This window comes from Ursus americanus, chromosome 13 (assembly GCF_024610735.1).
Source record: "Ursus americanus isolate L20-20 chromosome 13, mUrsAme1.1.p, whole genome shotgun sequence".
Lineage (NCBI taxonomy): Eukaryota > Metazoa > Chordata > Mammalia > Carnivora > Ursidae > Ursus > Ursus americanus.
The window spans coordinates 71,735,712-71,753,866 of record NC_142139.1 but is presented as its reverse complement, the minus strand read 5'-3'; the positions used below and the strand labels follow the sequence as shown (position 1 = coordinate 71,753,866).

The 18,155-nt window shown below is 43.0% G+C and overlaps 1 pseudogene; it reads left to right on the top strand.

Annotated features, from left to right (window-relative positions):
- Positions 1 to 18,155, top strand: part of LOC123789897 (small ribosomal subunit protein uS2-like) — a 160,822-nt pseudogene that overhangs the window by 77,146 nt on the left and 65,521 nt on the right.

Here is an 18,155-nt window from a genome sequence, read left to right as displayed (position 1 = left end):
GGCTTCCTTGAACCATGATTCCCACATCTGTAAAATGGGATGATGCTAATCATACAGTTATTATGAGGATGAAATCAGATAATGCTCTATGGGTGTTTCTTGTTAGGTCTTTGTGAGCGCTAAATAAGGCTGCTGCACATGGAATGTTCAGAAACACCCGGAGTGAGTCGAAGTGGGATCTGAACAAATGTTTGCTGCACCTTAATCCCAGCTCAGCCTTGACCCCCTCTACTAAGGCACCTCCAGCTCCAGGATCCTGAGGTCCCTCAGACCTCAGACTCCTGCATCCTCTGCTTGACCCCTTCTCTCATCTGCCAGTGGGGTTCCTGCCTCTGGGGCCAGGCCCTGCCACTCACATTGAATCCAGACTGAGTCGCCACATTAAAGACCTTTGAGGGGAAAATCAGCTGTTTATCAAATTAGCGGAATTCTCGGAGCCTGGCTAACACAGGAGGAATCAGATGCTAATTAATGAACAGCCAACACAGCCCCACTGCCGATTTGCATAAATATGCATTGTCAAACTGTTAGGTAAACAAAAGCAGGATAAAGTGCTAGGGAGCCAGATTCATTACGCCTGCACTCCTAGTGAGCCTTTGCAATAGGGATTACAGCCTCTGCGATTTTTCCTTTTTGAAGACTCCCCCTCACCCCCACCTCATTCTCTAGTTAGGATTCAGCTTTCTTACTATTATCAGCTGCCAAACCCAACACAATGCAAACCAAGACAGGGCTGGTTCTCACATGAACAAGAAGTGTCTTCTCTACCACTAACACCATCTGGGTCCCTGGGCTCTGTTTTTAAAGAGAGAGGGAGAGAGATTGAGAGGGAGACAGTAACATGAGGTTGTCCCCCCTTCTCAAACCCCATCTCAAATGAAGATATAAGCATAGGTCTATCTATAAAACTCGCCTGATGGATGGTTTTAATCCTTTCTAATTACAGCTAATTGGAGCTGTCAATCGTTTAAAACCCTGAAACTGATGCAGGGAGGCCAGGCGTTCAAACTTACCCGACTGTACAGAGGATAATTAGATGCACTGAAGTTAATAAGCTTCGGGAGCGAAACTCGCTTTTCCTGCACATAAGGGAACCTCAGAAGATGGAGAGGAGCCACCACCAGCCTTTTTCTGGGGAGGAGGTGTGATCTGATGGCGGCCTGGTGCTCACACCCAAGGCCTGCTCCTCAGCCCCTGAGGCTCAGCGGTGACAGCACCGCCGCTGTCTGTCAGTTCATTTCAGCAGATAGTTACGGAGCGTCTCCACTGCGCTACCCCTGGGGAGGTAGAGCAGCCAAGTTCTGGCCCTGGAGGAGTTCGGTCTTCGTCAGGCAAACCAACAAAATCGAAAATCCAGCTGAGGCTCAGGGGAGCCTAACAATGCAGGGAACTCACGTTTTGCAGTCCCTGGAGTCTCTCTCGGTTAATTTTCTGGTCAGAGGGTAGAGCTGAATTGGCTCTAGCATCTGGCTAGATTCTGAATCACTTCAGGGGCTGTTTTCTGGTTTGTTCTGTCTCCTGGCTACAACAAGTCTTGCAGGTCTGTGCCCACATACTTCCCTGGGCCGACTCATCTGGCCCCTGTAAATAAGGACAATACTCCCCTCCTCACCGAGTCTCAGTAGGGAGGGCAAGGAGAGCAGTCTCTGCAGGGCTTCTGGAGGAGAAAGTGGGGTCCTTGGAAAGGTGGGCGGCTTCCCTTGGGCCAGCTGGCAGACTCGAGATTGCCCATGTAATGTGTCGTAAGCTCTCTTCTGGAGGTTCTTACACCTACAAATATTTACTAGGCTATCAAGCTACATGCTGCTGGACTCTCCACTCCGCTGGGGGCAGAGCAGAGCTCACCTCTGGTGAATGTCTGTCTACTAGGTAATTTACATCTGTTGTTAACCATCTTTCTCATAAAACCATGTGAGCTTGGCACATATGTGCCCACTTTACGGAAGAGAAAACTGGGATTCAGAGAGGCTACATGACTCACCCAAAATACTATTGTAAATGTCCGAGTCAGGATTCACATTCAGTTTGGCCTGAATCCAGAGGCTACCATCTTACTTTGTTTAAGGTAAGACCCTTACCCTGACAACAATTACAATAATAGTAACACTGACCCCAACTTGCATTGATTGAGATCTTACTCTTCTCCGCTTAAACTTCACAGAAACCATGGCGAGCTTTTTGCTCAGTGGTGTTCCTGGGGGGAAGGCCTGGGTGGCCTTAGTGGAAATGACATGATGCTGAAGTCTTCTTTCCACATGACCTGGAAGCAGTGACCACGTGGTTCAACCAGCCAGTTAGGAAATTTGCAGACATGAGGTCAAACACCACCGAACTGCCCACACCTTACCTGTGGACTTACCTGGTCAGTGGTCAGAAGCCCACCACCAGGCATGAGGGTGAAGTTCAGGCTGGCTAAGGATTTGGCTTGGAAGAGTTTAAAGTATATGGTACCTTATGAAAAGTGGCAGAAGTATGGGTCTCTCTGTGACTCTCAGAAGCCACAATGTCCAGCTCACATGCAGCAGCTACAGGAAGTCCAAGCACGTCCTCTTCCCCAGGGACCCTCTACACTGGAAGGGAAATGGTTCTATGGGAGAACTCAAGTTGGCCCCCAGCTGGCCAGTTTTGCCCCCACCAAAATGAATACAAGAAGGAAAAAGCAGTATAATAAAAGAGGAGAGGGAGAATATTAAGGAATTTGCCAGGCTTTGTCTGGTTCATATCAGTGCCCGGCCCACTAGTCAGTCACTGTGCAAAAACACCCAGGAAGCCACAGAAAGGATGTGGACAAAAAGCAACAAAAAGATGATGAGAACTTTTAGTAAGAGAGAGGAAATTTTCTAATGCATGTGCATGCCCACAAGAAGCAAGTATCTGTACTTTAGCATTGAAGAAATGGAGTCCTAGGAAAGAGGGAAATTGCAGCACAGTCTTGCTAAGGACTGACAAGCAGGGATGGGACAGGAACATTTAAAGTATTTAAAACTAGGAAAAATATAGTGAAGGAATACTGAGCCCCTATAGTCATTTGGAAATGTAGGACTAACTAACAAGGGGCGTGGTACTCAAAATAGGAGAGTTGAGTAAGGAGCCTTAGTTATCTCATCTGGATGGCATGTGTGGAGTGTCTGCCTGGTCCAGTAACATTTGTCCCCTTTTGGAAAGTGGCTCTGAGCACCTGCAAGTATGGGCGTGGATACCCCTCTACGAGAAGAACCTCAAGGTGGCAGGCCCCGAGTCAGTTAGAGATCTGAACTCAGGTCCAGAGGCACACTCCTGGAGGTGACCAGCCTCTCAAGGCGACATGCAGAGTATGGTGGTACCTAACAAACCTTCAGGGAGCCAAGGGCAGAGGCAGTGCCTCAGGGAAGGGGACCTTTGGGCTAGCCTTTGGTTTCCCTGCTGTTCCCCAGACCAGAGCCACATGGTCTCTAGTCTTGCCCAGATCCCTCTCTGGAGAGCTTGGCCAGCTGCCAGCAGCAACAGGGCTCTCCCTAAAGCTGGCCCCCAAGAGCCGAGCTCCTCCTGTCCAGACAACAGTGATACAACGACCAGAAGTTGTCATTCAGAAGCAGATACCAGAGATCAAAAAGAAGACCCAAGGAGAGGCTCAGGGGCCTGTTAGATTCAACTTGCTTCAGAGACAGTGAAGCCGACGGCTGGCAGGCCGCGTGGAGGCCTGTGATGTCAAGAGCATTGGCCACAGCACACCTCACGCGTGGTTGCGGAGTACTGTGACACAGAAATGGCGCGTGCGGGGTTAAGGCAGCAGGGCTAGGTCTCCCCTAACCCAGCCAAGGTGGCTGCAAATAAAGAGTCATCATCCTGAAACAAAAGCAGCAGTGTGTGTGAGCATGTTAAGAATGTTAATTCCCAGAGTTCCTGTGGAGCTGCAAATCTGTCCTGTCTCTTCAATGGCAAAGAAGAAGTCTGATTTCCCCAGTGGCTCATACTAGTCCCTCTCTTCTCCTCCTTCCTGCCGTGTTTATAGTTAGAGCTTCAAGGGCCAGACTTGATCACATGTTCTCTTGTTTTCCTCACTCTTTTTTCCATGCCAGCAAGGTCTCTCTTTACCAACCAGACAATTAGTTCCCTGAGGGTAGACCCCATGACTGGTGATAATGCAGCACTTGACTATATAGCAGTGTACATTTTTCAAATCTCTTTCCCACCCATTTGATTTACTTTCCAATAATTCAACCGTGCAGGGCAAGGGTGTCCATACCCACACGATAGATGTGGACACTGACACAAGGAGAAGGGGAGTAACTTGATGGTTGCTATTTGGAACCAGCAATAAGACCCATGTTACTGGCTGAACTTCTGCTACAAACTGCCTCTCATCAGGTTTCATAGCACCATGCCCTAGAAACAGGGTAGGCTCAAGAAACACTTGATGATTTACCTTTTTAAATAGCTCTCTATATTTTAAAACTTCCAAACTCCAGTACGGCCAATTAAAGATGGCTACAATTTTTTTTTTTCTTTTTCCCCATCAACAGATTGGATCCAGTTCCTGTTCCCTTGAAGCTGGACTAGACTTAGTGGTTCGCTGTAACCAACAGAACATGCTGGACTTGAGACATTGCAAAGGTCATGCAGCTTCCATCTTGTTTGCTAGGAAACTTATTCTTGGAGTCCCGAGCCGCCATGAAAAAAGTGTGATTACCTCAAGGCTACCATGCCAGAGAAGCCAAGGTGGGCACTCCACTTAGGTGGGTAGTCCCAGCTAAGCCAAGCTCTCAGCCATCCCTGCAAAGGTGAAAGACATGTAAGAGAAGCCCTGTTGAGCCTTGCAGATCAGCCCATCCAGCAACTGAATGCCAGTAAGTGGCCTTCCTCTCTGGACACAGGACAGAAGGATGACCCAAATGAACCCAACTTGAACTCCAAAACTGCTAAGTTTTGGTAGTTTTTTGCACAGAAATAGATAAGTGGAGCATCCAGAAAATTCTGTGGTCCCCCCTGGAGCCCCTCCAAGGATACATATCAACATGTAAACAGTAGCTAGGTTTATGAAGTCTCACATCCTGTTCAACTCCATATGTTACGTCCTTCAGCATCATTTTAGCTTTCCTTACTTCTTACTAATATTGGGTGAAATTGTGTGGATATTCTGAACTCCCCAGAAAACTGATTTCCACTTACGAGTATGCTCAAAAATGTGATTTGTATGTTTGGCTGTGGGAGTGTTCACCTAAAATCATACATTTTTGAGCACCTCCTTGTTCTCGACAATGTGTTCAGTCCTACGTATCATTCAAAATTCAACTTAGATGCTTTCTTTTTGATAAAATATTTCTTTTACTCCCACTCTGAAGATTGTTCTCCTTTTCTGAGTTCCCAGAGCAGTATGTCTGCATTTTTATGATGCTGATTACATTCTGCCTTTTCTATGGTTCTATTTAATCGTAAGTCTCTCCTATGCTGCTCAAGGTCCTTAAGTTAGTTGACCTTTACTTATTGATCTTATTTGCTTACCAGACCCTTGCTTACTGCCTGTTGTGGAAGAAATATTATGTGCTTACATACATTTATCTTCCTGGCACACAGGGAGACTCTATGCTGTGTGGTTAGAGTAGGCCCACAAGATTGAGTTTTTGTCAATGGGATAGGAGCAGAAGTGACATATGCCACTTTCAGGTCAGCACTCAGAGCCTCTTCATTATCTGTATCTCTGCCACAGGGACTTTGGAGGCTATGTGTCCCAGATGGCATAACTACATAACTATCATGTATACATGAAATACATTTGGGGGGAAATTGTGATGTTTGGAGGTTTTCATCTGAATCTAAACCTAGTCTTGTCTTTGCTTGTGTCATAGATTTGCTGGAAGCCTTCCTTTTCATGAATGGTTGGGCTCAGAGACAATAACATGACAACTGCTTTCAAGATTAAATAAAGAGTTAGATTCAGATTTCAAAATGCCTTTTCAAGAGGCTTTCATCTGGAGGTTGCACTGCTGATGGGACCTTGTGAGGGTGTATGTGAGCTGTGCCAGCAGCCAGACCTAAGTGTGTCTAGCAAGGGCTGGAGGCGCATAGTTTATGGTAGCAATTACTGAGTCAGATTTTTAAGTAGCCATGATACCTTCAGTTATGGGCAAAGTTGGGGAGGTCAACATAATAAGTGTTTGCATTTCCAGGGCCCTGGGAATCTATAAAAATCACTGGAGTATATTATTTCACTCCTACTCTGCCTTCTTAGCCTTCTTATCTGATTTAAAACATTCTCAGCACAGTGTGTAAAATTAAACACACATCACCAGCTAATACTAGCACAACAGATAAAAGGGGAAAACAAACCTTTTAAGATATAATGTATTTGTGAAAGGCAGGGCTCACCACTCCTTCCCATGGACAGAATTTACAATTCTAGCTATAGACTTTTTTTTTTAAGTATATAGTTTTTGTTAAATGTTGAAACAATCTCAAATGTACTGAATATTTGCAAGTACAATTAAAATAACTTATTTTAATGAACTATTTAGGAGTAAGTTGCTGACTTTGTACCCCATTACCCCAAAATCCTTATTAAGGACATTATTCTAAATAACCATCACAATAAGGAAACTGATATTGGTACATGGTTACATAAAATTATGTAACTTTAAGGTGTACAATGTAATGATTTGATACACATGTATATTGTGAAATGATTAATACAATGTCAGTTAACACCTCAATCACCTTACATAATTACCGTTTGTTGTTGGTGGTGGTGAGAACATTTAAGATCTACTCCCTTAGTAACTATCAAGTATACAATTCAGCATTGTTAACTATAGTCACCGTGCTGTTCATTAGGCCCCCAGAACTCATTCATCTTGTAAAGGGAGCATAATTACTATTTAATCCTCAGTCCAAGTACAGCCTTCCCAGCAAGAGGATCTAGTCCAGAATCATGTGTATTGCATGTACACGTTTCTTCAGTCTCTTCTTATCTAGAATAGTCCCTAATCTTTCCTTGACTTTCATGACCTTTACTCTTTTGAAGTTTATAGTCCAATTGTCTTGTAGAATGTCTTTCATTTGGGTTTGTCTAATGTTTCCTCAAGATTAGATTCAGGAGTATCATGGAAATGAGGCTATGGTCTTCTTATTAGATCCCTTTGGCCTACTCAGGTTCAACATGGACACCCTCCTTAATCTACCTGGAGTCCAACATCCCACACTGGCTGCCCCTAATGTGGGCTCACTCTGCTTGGGCTCTGATCATACTCTGAGCTGTCCCATGCTGGGACACCCTCCTTACCTGTACAGGCTGAGTCCTCACCCCGGCCATCCCACACAGACCCCCACCTCACTCTGCTTGGATTCTAACACCCACAGAGTCATTCCATGTTTGGTCATTCTCTCCAACTTGCTTAGGCTCAGAAACTTCACACTTGGCAGCCTTTCTCACCTAGCTTGGTCTTGTGTTAGGACAAGTGTTTGAGATGGAGAAGAGTAACAGGAGCTGCAATCTGAGGACCAAGGTGAATTCATGCACATCTGCCCTCCCTCTCTTGAGGGACATGGTGATAAGGAAGTTGAAACACTGCACAGAGTCACCATCAGAATGCTCGGGAAGGAACACATGTATTTCTGGGCCCAAACAGCAGGGAAGAGGGCCCTCTGTATGGCCCTTTCCCTTTTCTGACACTTACAGATTGCAGCTATGCAGCACTGGTGTCTAAGCACTCTTCACCACACCGCAATGAGTAGGCCTTATTTTTATTCCTTGTCAGGTGACAAAAATGTGCCCTAGAAGATTTACCAGGCTGATTTTGGTTCTTGGGCCCAGTCCTTGACCCTTATGTTCTGTTAACTTACAGACTTTGCAGCAACTGGTTCCAAATGTATTTTTTCATAAAGCTGTTATGTCAATTAAGTCAATGGGTATAAAGCACTTTGTAAAACATAAAAGTTATACAATTTCATGTTCATATTATTATTTATTGAGTTTTTATGTGAAGAGCTCCCCCACTTTAGGTGTTTCTGATAAAGGCATCAGAGCATTAATTTGAAGTTTTAAGCCAGAAATGCATGGCTCTAGATATTCATTGGATCTAGATATTCATTGAGTATTATGTACCAGGCATAATAATCAGAAACATGTCTTTAAAAAGCTAACAATCCAAAAAGGGAGATGAACAAATGAAGTAGCCATTCAATGCCCCGTAGTAATTACGGGGATGAATTAAGAGGGTGTTGCAAGGAAGGAAAAGGAAGGGAATGTAAAAGATGCTCAGGGGAAAGACTATGAGGTCAGGGTCTTGGCAGCATATCCGTTTCACCTTACATGGTTCAGCTGAGTGAACTTTCTGGAAGGGACTTTTTAGTCCCTTTTTAGTCCCTTCAGAGTTTACTTGCTTTAGAGTCGTGGGCAGGGTATTTCCTGATGTTGAGATGTTGAGGGACCCAGAGTCCAGAAATCACAGGACGCTCTTGACACTCTAGGCTGGAAAGATCAAGGAAGGACACATGAGCCCATGGAGCTAGAACTACAGAGGAAGGGCTGCCAGCAAGGAGTACAACCCTCCAAGGCTGCAGGTATCAAGTATTACATGCTAAAGCAGGTGTTGGAAAGCAGGGAAGAAATACTCAAATCTATTACTTCTATGTTCTAATCTCCTGTATGTATTTCTAATCAGCAAAACCCAAATAAAAGTCAACTGTTAAAGGAGCCTACTAATGTGCTCTCCAGGGGGTCAGCTACCCAGGCACAGAGCAGGGTAGAGGTCAGACAATGGATCTGGAATGAGAAGAAGTGGCCAACAATCTATATATATCATGGAGGACTTCATAGAGGAGGTGATTCTTGAATTAGACTTGAAGTATAAAGAAGAGTTTTCTAGGAAAAGATGGAAGGGGAAGGAAGAGAAGACATGCCCTGCAGAGAGTTTACCCTGTTTAAGAGCATGATTCAGTAAGGAAATTGCAATATCTTCAAGATGAGTGGGATGTGGAGGAAGTGTGGGAAAGACGGAGTGCTAGATGACAATGAATTCTTAGATTAGTAACATCTATAGCTTTCACTCCAGTCATGTCCTACCTTCTCCTCACCACCCTCATTTCTCTGCTTTTAAACTATATAAAATTATATTTGTTAGAGAAGAAAAAAAAATCAACTTATTCCTTGAAAGGATCTTGAAAGTATCAGCTCCTGGGTCATGTTGGCAACTTTCCTAAGCCACCCAGAATAGGTGGCATCTATTTCATAAATGAAAAAGCCTTCTCCTGGTCACCTGGCGGAGACTGACTAATGGGTACAGTTGTGAATCTGTACAGTCACTGACCTTTAAGCTCTCTGCATGTGGGAGACCTATGCAAAGCCTGGAGGATCAGTGGTGCCGCTCTATGGAGCCTGGACTGTCAAGGGCTCCAGGTGTGGCTCAGAAGAAATGACTCCATTGTTTCACCAGTGCCAAGAGCACATGTGCTTTTTTAGCTTGACAGCTGTTTGTTGATTCCAGCATGAGAATCCCAGGCTTCCCTCTTCCACTTGGGGGTTCACACTATGCCCTGCCCATCTGTGTAGGACAAAGCCCTGGGGAGCAGGGCCAGAAAACAGAACCAGGAAGGTCCTGTGGGCTTAAATGCCATAAAATACATTCTTGGTCCAGTTTACTGACCTTTCCCCCAGTGGCTACTAAAAAGTTAATCCTTGAAATTGAATTGACTGAAAGGACAATGAATAAAAACTGGGAGCTACACATCATTAAGTCTCTGGGGAGAAAATAAAACAGCAACCCTGCCTCAAAAGTAATCTTAAAGGTCAGCTATTCTGAATATGTTAACTTTGTCCCTGATGATTAGAATTATAAAACTTCCCTAAGGGACAAAAAATTTTAAGGGGTAAAAAACAGTAGGCTTTTTTTTTTTTAAATAAAGACAAAAATAACATTATCCGAGGCTTAGAGAGAGAATGGAAGAATGGAAGAAAAGATGAAAGATGAAAAGTTGGTATAAGGTAACATAAAGGAGAAAGAACTAGGAACAGAGCATTTGGACAAGTAGACGAGCAGGCCACCAGTCTGCTGTTTTAAAACACCCAGTATGTAGTCCTCTGTTATGGTAGCCCTAACAACTAATGCATCAGGTTCTAGGGCTGCCCTTCCTTCTCCAAGATTGGTTCAGGGTAAGCAAGGAGACACAGAGAGATTGCAGGACCAAACATAATAACTCAAGGCCAATAGACCATGTGAGATCTGAGAGGGTTTCTAGCAAGTGTGGGGTAGATGCAACAGCTCCCACAGCATTCTTCCGCAGCGGAGCAGCTGCTTGTGATGGTCCTGCCTGTCTGTGGCTTGCTTCAGTCAGTCTTGAGGGCATTGGGCTCTCAGATCAATTGATTTAACTGATATTCACTATCCTCCTTCTTTGCAAATTCCCCCACTCCTTTAGAAAAGTCTCTCTCCACCGTCAGAAATTTTGTGTCTTGATGAGAAACATGGCTATAAGCTAGCTAATGGTCTAGAACTTTCCCCAGGACGGGGTCAGTTTCAGACTTCCTAGGAGGACAGATTTGGGAGAGCTACTAGTTGAGCTTAATTTCATCAGCCACAAAGAAAAATCATTGGAATATGCATCTACCATTTGCCTGAGGTAATGTAAGCTATGGAATAGGTCCCTCCTACTCTTTTTTTTTTTTTAAGATTTCATTTTATTTATTTGACAGAGAGAGAGAGACACACACAGCCAACGAGAGAGGGAACACAAGCAGGGGAGTGGGAGAGGAAGAAGCAGGCTCCCCGCAGAGCAGGGAGCCTGATGTGGGACTTGATCCCAGGACCCTGGAATCAGGCCCTGGGCCGAAGGCAGACGCTTAACGACTGAGCCACCCAGGCGCCCCAGGTTCCTTCCCCTCTTAACAAACAAATAGGCTGGTGATGGGTAGTAAGGAGGGCACGTATCGCATGGTGCACTAGGTGTTATATGCAACTAATGAATCATCAAACTTTACGTCAAAAACCAGGGATGTACTCTATGGTGACTAACATAATATAATAAAAAAAATTATTATAAAAAAACAAATAAAACAAACAAACAAAAATCTCCTCAGAACTCCTAGGTGTAGGGTGCTACGGAGGTAGAGATGGCCACTGAGAGGCCAGGTCTGGTCACCAGGCGGATCGCAGCGGCTGAATACCCCATGGAGGCTGAGTTAGATTTTCTTTAGAAAATTCTAAGAACATGAGCTTTTCGGTATTCGAGTCTTTGCCAACCAATACTGTGGCAGTGAGCTCTCCGAAAGCATAGGCATAGCAGATATGAAACATTTAAGCACTCAAAGGGCACTGGAAAACCTTATTCAAACTTAAGTGACTTTGAATGTGATACCCTGATTATCTGCTAGAGGGAATTATAAGAAGTAAATGGTAAGGCATATAGGGGAGTTTGGAATAAGGAATTATCAGAAAGCTCCATTAAGCCCGAGAGGGCTTATTAGAGATGCTTCCCAATGCTTGGATGCAAAGATACATTTAACTAGGCTTCTTTGGCTCTTCTTTCTGAGCCTTTACTTGAGCCCTAGAGGTGGGGAGTATTTCATAGCAAGATAGAGTTGTATTTGCTAATTCTTGAGGATTAGTACAAAGAGTATTAATGAGATCTCAATCAGGGCCTGCTGTGGTTATGTGAGCCCAATCTGGATTTTATTGCTTTTTACAATATTTCCTAAGACTCAGGATTCTATCCAACTTGAAAAAAATTATATGTGCAGTGTCTACTCTAGGGCCAGGCTTAATATATTACAATGAAAACAAGGGTTGGAGAGACAGAAGTTAAATGCAGAAAGTCCTGCTCAAACAACACTGCCCTCAGACCTGGGTAAGAAGGGCTATTGCCTGAGACCTGGACCACAGGGGACCCAACGCTTTGGACGGCATTCCTTGAATTCTCTAAGTCCCTCTCTGATGCCTGGGATGAACAGGGTCTGACAGTGCAGTCGAAGCAGAGAATCCAGAGCCCAGACAGGGGTCTCATATGGTTCTGGCTCCTGTTTCTATGCTTTGTAGCGCTCTCTAATCCTTCACACCATCCTACAACATTAGCACATATGGGCACACGTGCACACACAAACACACACACACACGCACGCACACAGACATACGCACATATAAGGCCACTCCTACTCTTATTCATATAAACTGGATCTCAGTTTCAGGAGGAAAGTCTACTGTAAAAATTGCTCCTATTAGCTGGGGTGGTATTTTTTTCACAGAACCAGAAGAGATTGGGCTACCAGAATGGTGCTGATCTTGGATGACCCTCATTCATTTCATGTCAGATGCAAGATGAATTCAGTGCTCTGGACTACCAAGAGTCCACCACCAACTCTTTGTTGACCCCCATGTATGAGTCCATTCATGTTCTGCCCAAGGTTATGCCTCCAGTCTACAAGACCCTAGGGTAGTGGGATGTGATGGCAATGGAGAATTGCTTACTTTTCTCTTCAGCCTGAGTTAGAAACATGACTAGAGACACTCTATATTTTCTTATCCTATGACAGTGTGTCCAGACCTACAGGTAAGTGAGAGAATGGAAGCTTGGCTGCAACCCTGAGTAGGGATAATCCCTGCAGGGGGATGTTTGATCTGACACATGATACATAGAAGTATAAGGTAACCCAGCGTTGGGCCAGTCAGGCAAGTTAGCTTTGAGGGGCTCTGAGGGCAAGGACTAGGGCCGCCAGAATAGTGTCAAGTTCCAAGGAAAACAGTGTGGTCTTTGGGAAAGCGGGTCTTTGGAAAGCGGGATAGCACCCTTGGCTTGGGAGAGCTTGAGACCTTTGTAGACCTCACAAGCAGAAATTGAAAAAATATGTACTAAATGTGGGGCAAAGAAATATTGGGACTGGGGTAACTGGTGCATTTTCTACGCTTAATCTCTGACAAAATCATGGCTGGATTAGACATAAAGATGACTTTTGCTAAAGTGCAGTCTGGGGGGTTCTCTTGGATTAGAGTGTGGAAACGTTTAGAGGCTATTTCAGTTAACGGAATGGAGAATTGTGGCTGGAAAGAGCACTGTCTGTGGATCTTTGTTAGCACAAGTTGTAGCCAAGAAGGGAAGGCTTTAGACATGTGGTACAGTAAGCAAAACACCTTACTTGGTTGTGATTATGGAATGAACAGATGTATAAAGAAATGGTTTGTGAACTATTAGTATTTCCTCTACATGCAAGTTGTTGTCCTTAGTACTTTTCTACAACACTCTTCCTCCTTTTATGCACTTGTTTCAGGGGCATCTGGGTGGCTCAGTCAGCTAAGCATCTAGCTGAAGGCTAAATCATGCTCTCTGGGTCCTGGGATCAAGCCCGCATCGGGCTTCCTGCTCAGCAGGGAGTCTGCTTCTCTCTCTCTCTCTCTCCCTCTATCTCTCCCACTGCTCATTCCCTTTCTCTCTCTCAAATAAATAAATAAATAAATAAAATCTTTAAAAAAAATAAAAGCACTTGTTTCAGCTGTGGGATCTATGGAGACTTTCCCCAGAGCTCTCTCTCTTCAGCACGGTGTGCACCTGTCCCGCTTCGGTTAGACAGATCAGTGGAGTACTTGGCCCTGAGCAATAGCTCAGATGTGAGTCCTTTGATTTCTTCTTTCCTTTAATGTTTTCAAAGATCAGGAAGATTTCCTTTCCCTTGTGAATGCAGCTTAGCTGCTAGCAAAGAACACAGAAACAAGTAGAAGCCAGAGCCAATTCGAGCCCAGGCTGACCTAAAGACCAGAGTCCACATGGTGACCTGGGGAATCTCCCACAAGTTGGAGATCATGGGCTACTGAGAGGGCTGCTCAGGACCTTTCTTGGGAATATGGACTGAGGTGAATGGCCTCTTTGGAGAAGTCAGAAGCTGCTCATCAGGATCTGATGTCCCCAGATAACCATGCCCAGCTTCCCCTGACTTTGTGTCAGCCCTTGGACACCATTTATTAACAAATCCCCATACCTCCTCTGAGTGCCAGCAGAGAAGACTTCTCACTAGAGCTTGCAGAGCACTTTGAGCTGGATGAAAGGTCAGCCTTGGCACCCTGGAGTAAGAAAGATATTAGCTGGTAGCTTGGGAGGAAAGGCCTCCTGCTCCTTGGAATGCTGTATGTTATTCCCTCCCACATGTGAGAAATATGTAATTCTATAGACCAAAGTGTCAGTATCAAGGTTAGATTCTGGACTCCTTTCAGTGCATGTTTCGAAAGAGCTAGGACCTCCATGGGCTTCCTTTAGTCTCTGGCACCTGGACCAGCTTTGCTGTGTTGAACCTGAACTTGGACTTGAGATAAGAATTCTTTAACGTATGCATCCATAGATAAGATATATTATTATTTTTCCAAATAATAATATATTGTTAGATTTGTATAATATATATATATATAAATTATTCTGCACTTCTTACATTTCATATCCTTTGAAAGTACCAGTGCCTTCTACCAACTCTCAACTGAAAATTTCATATAACAAAGAAAAAAAACTTGCATGCCACATATAAGCTGATTCAAGGTATTTAAACAAAATATACAGCGGAGACAGGGGCCAAATTAGAAATGTGTATATTGATGGCATGATTTGGATAAATATTTATTCTTCATTTTCAATCCTTATGCAAAGAAGTAGAAGCACTCCTCTGGGAGTGCTGAGCCCCATCTAGAGGACCTAGTATAGATTCTGACATTGTGATGTCCTTCCTGTCCTCTTGGATGGACTCCAGTATAGGCTCATGGGACCGTCTATGTCCGTACCAATAGTACTTGGTACTGCTAACAGTCAGGAGAGCTGTGGAGGTCAAGGACAGTGCAGTGCTCCAGGGAAAGATGAGCAGCACAGATGTTGGTGGAGAGAGGAAGCCTGTGGCAGGCGCACTGATGTATCCACTCATTTCCTGCAGAGCTTTCCTAACACAAAGTGGGGCAGGGGAGGAGGAACAGGGGTTATAAAAGTTGCCCTTTGTTGGTCAGTACAAATTATTGGAAATACAAGGTTTCCCCATCCCTTCAGATTGCATTCTGTCTGACAAATTACTTTGCTTTCTCCAATGATGTTTTATCTAAGTACCTCTTCAATTTATTTGTTTTGTGACTGAAAAGAAAAAAAAATCTTTAGAAAATTTCAATAACTTCATATATTTCTATCTATAGAGTAAGCAGTTTATGAAAAGCCTTTCAAATTGTGCTTATAAAATATTTTTCTGCTTTGTTACTTATACATTCCACTTTGTGGTCCCAGAAATGTGTCATCAGCAAATGTTTCCCAAGGTTGGGCATTTTCTACTCTATTAGAGAAAATTCTGTGCATGTTTTCATTACATACATAAGGTTCTTTGTTCTATATTGGATATATGCATTTTTTTTAAATAGAGAGCATCACTCTAATACATTATAGGTGGCAGTGGAAATGGCACAAACCCTCTTGTAAAGCAGTTTAACTGAAGGTTATCAAGAGCCTTAAAATGTTAATTGTTACTAACATGAAATGTTAATTTAAACTAACAATTTCATTTCTTATCATTTATGCTAAAGAAATAGTTTAAAACATCAAAAATACACATATACAAAGATGTTCACTACAGTGTTACTTATACGTATTTTAAAACTGTAAAGAACCTATATGCTCAACAAGTAAAGGCTGTTTCTCTCTGTTGGTAAATCTATGTGACAGAATGGGATGGAGCAATTAGAATGGTATTTATAAAGAGTAAAACAGAAAAATGTGAAAAACGTGATATAATTTAAATAAGAACAGCAAGATGTACAATACATATCTAGTATTCATATGACTATGTACATATATGCATATTAGAAAAAGATGTGAAGGGACCCTCCAACCTGTTAATGGTAACTAGGTTTGGATGCTGATACAATGGATGGTTTCTGTATCTTTTTATTCTATTTTTTATGTTTTCTTTTCCCAAGGCTTTTCAATGAACATGGCTACTTTCAATTGGAAATAAACAAAAGAAATGCACAGTATTCATGTAACATGGTGATAAATTTCTATAGGCTCATAGTAAGCACATATTTTGGGCACACACACATTCATATAAGAAAGGGGCATGGCATGATGGAAAGGGCATTGGCTTCAAACTAAGGAAATGGGTCCAGACCCTGGCTTTATAATGAACGTTGTGACATTGGACCAGTCATTTGTCACCTCTTGTCTGCCATGTCCTATCTATAAAATGAAGAGGTTGCTCTAGAAGTTTCTATGGTTACCAGGAGCACTCTAACTTTTTGTGATATAGAAACTAAACATGTAGAGATTTGCGACCATAACTGCAGTAGAACTTAATTGGATGGATCTTTTGCAAATACAATAATTTGGGTACTACTAGATGTTAAGAATGCCCTGCTTTCCCTCTTGATCTTACATTGTTATCTGGTGACAAATTTCTCATAGCAATTAGAACATTACTCTTATATATAGCACCCAAAGAGGAAGAATGGAAAGCTGCAAAGATTTCAGTCTGAGACATGCTGACAAGTTGAATTCAGCTCTCAAACTGGATATTAGATACTAAACAAATAATAGATACCAGTATTTTACAGATAAGGAAATAAACCCAGAGAGAGAAAGTCACATGGATAGGGAGGAACCAAGATGGGTCTCAAACCTTGGTCCCATGTCTCTCAGCCCAGTGTGTTCTCTCTTATGGTTATGGTTGTTTACAGCAAAATCAGATTAAATTCAATTCATGACTATTGAAAATATAAATAATTAGAAATAACCATGCTACTTTACATGTGTATAGAGCTTTAAAGTTTCCAAAGTGCATAGAACAAAGTTAGTTATCCTGTATATGAATTTCTCTTATACAACAAGACTTATTTCACATTTTTGGTTCTGCAAATGCTATTAAATATGCCCAAATTCTGATATTTAAATTATATTCTCCACTCTCAAACCTTGAAATAGAGACAGATTCCTTTGCCATTTATTCATTCAACAAGTATTTCTTGGGCACAGTTCTCAGTGCTGGGGATACCAGCCTGGTCCACATACTTATGGAGCTTAGGTTCCCTAGTGGACTGTACCTGCCAAATGAGGGTGCTCCTGGACTTTACCTAGGGTGGTCAAAACTATATGCATGAAGTAACAGGAGTATGATAAACAAGGATCCAATATCATATGCTGAGTGTTGTTTATAACTCCAAATCCTATATGATTCCAAAGCAGGCAAAGTCAAAATAGGCTGAAACAATCCAAATCGAGGTTGAACTTGGGATGAGAGAAGCAGAGAGTCCCATGTAAACACATGCAAACCAGGGCTGAAATTCTAATGAGAGTAAGAGAAAGGAAAAGAGACATTAATATGTATTAAACACTGACTATGCTCATGAATCTTACTGTGCACTTGTTTTCTAGAATTAGGTACTATTATCCTCATTTTACAGACAAGGAAGCCAAAACTCAGCAGGAGTATATGGATGCTAGAAAAAAAAAACAATAAAACAAAAAACCTTGACACATCTTCTCTTTCTGTAACAGGCCAGTTCAGATTTAGCTATTAGAACACTGGGTAAATGTTGAATTTCTCCGAGCAATGGGCCATGTGAACCATGGACTCAAGGGAGGATAATGGGCAAGATCCCAGAAAAGGAGCTGCTTTCAGTGTCTTTATGCTACAGACTCCATCAGTCTCTCAATCCTACAAGCACCAGACTCTCACTCTCCCACCCTACTTCAAAAATACATGTTTTATGTTGTCTTTAATAAAGGACTCATGTCTTATTGATCCCAGTCTGCATGCTGACCCTGAAGCATGCAGACTCAGATGAGAGAGAGAAAAAATCAATTTGGATCCCAGGGAGCAGCGCTGCTTCCAAGTTGACTGGATTATCTTTCTCCCTCTCTCTCTCTCTCTCTCTCTCTCTCTCTCTCTCTCTCTTAAACTATGGAAGGACTGCCCTGTGTCCTAAGTTTGAACAAGGACCATGTGGCCAAAGCAGCACTTCCTGTGGTAGGCAGCTATGTTGTTCAACAAGGAAGTCAGGTATGACTGCTGTCCTAGATCAGATGGCCTAGGGAGCTCACAGCCAGCTGTATTGAATGCAGGCATGTCACAGCCAGAAGATAGTAATTGATGCTGATGAGCTATCTTCTGTGTAAACCATCTTTTGCTTTGACTGATTCTTCCAAACACCACAGCCTTCACATCCATGTATTTCTTACCATAATCA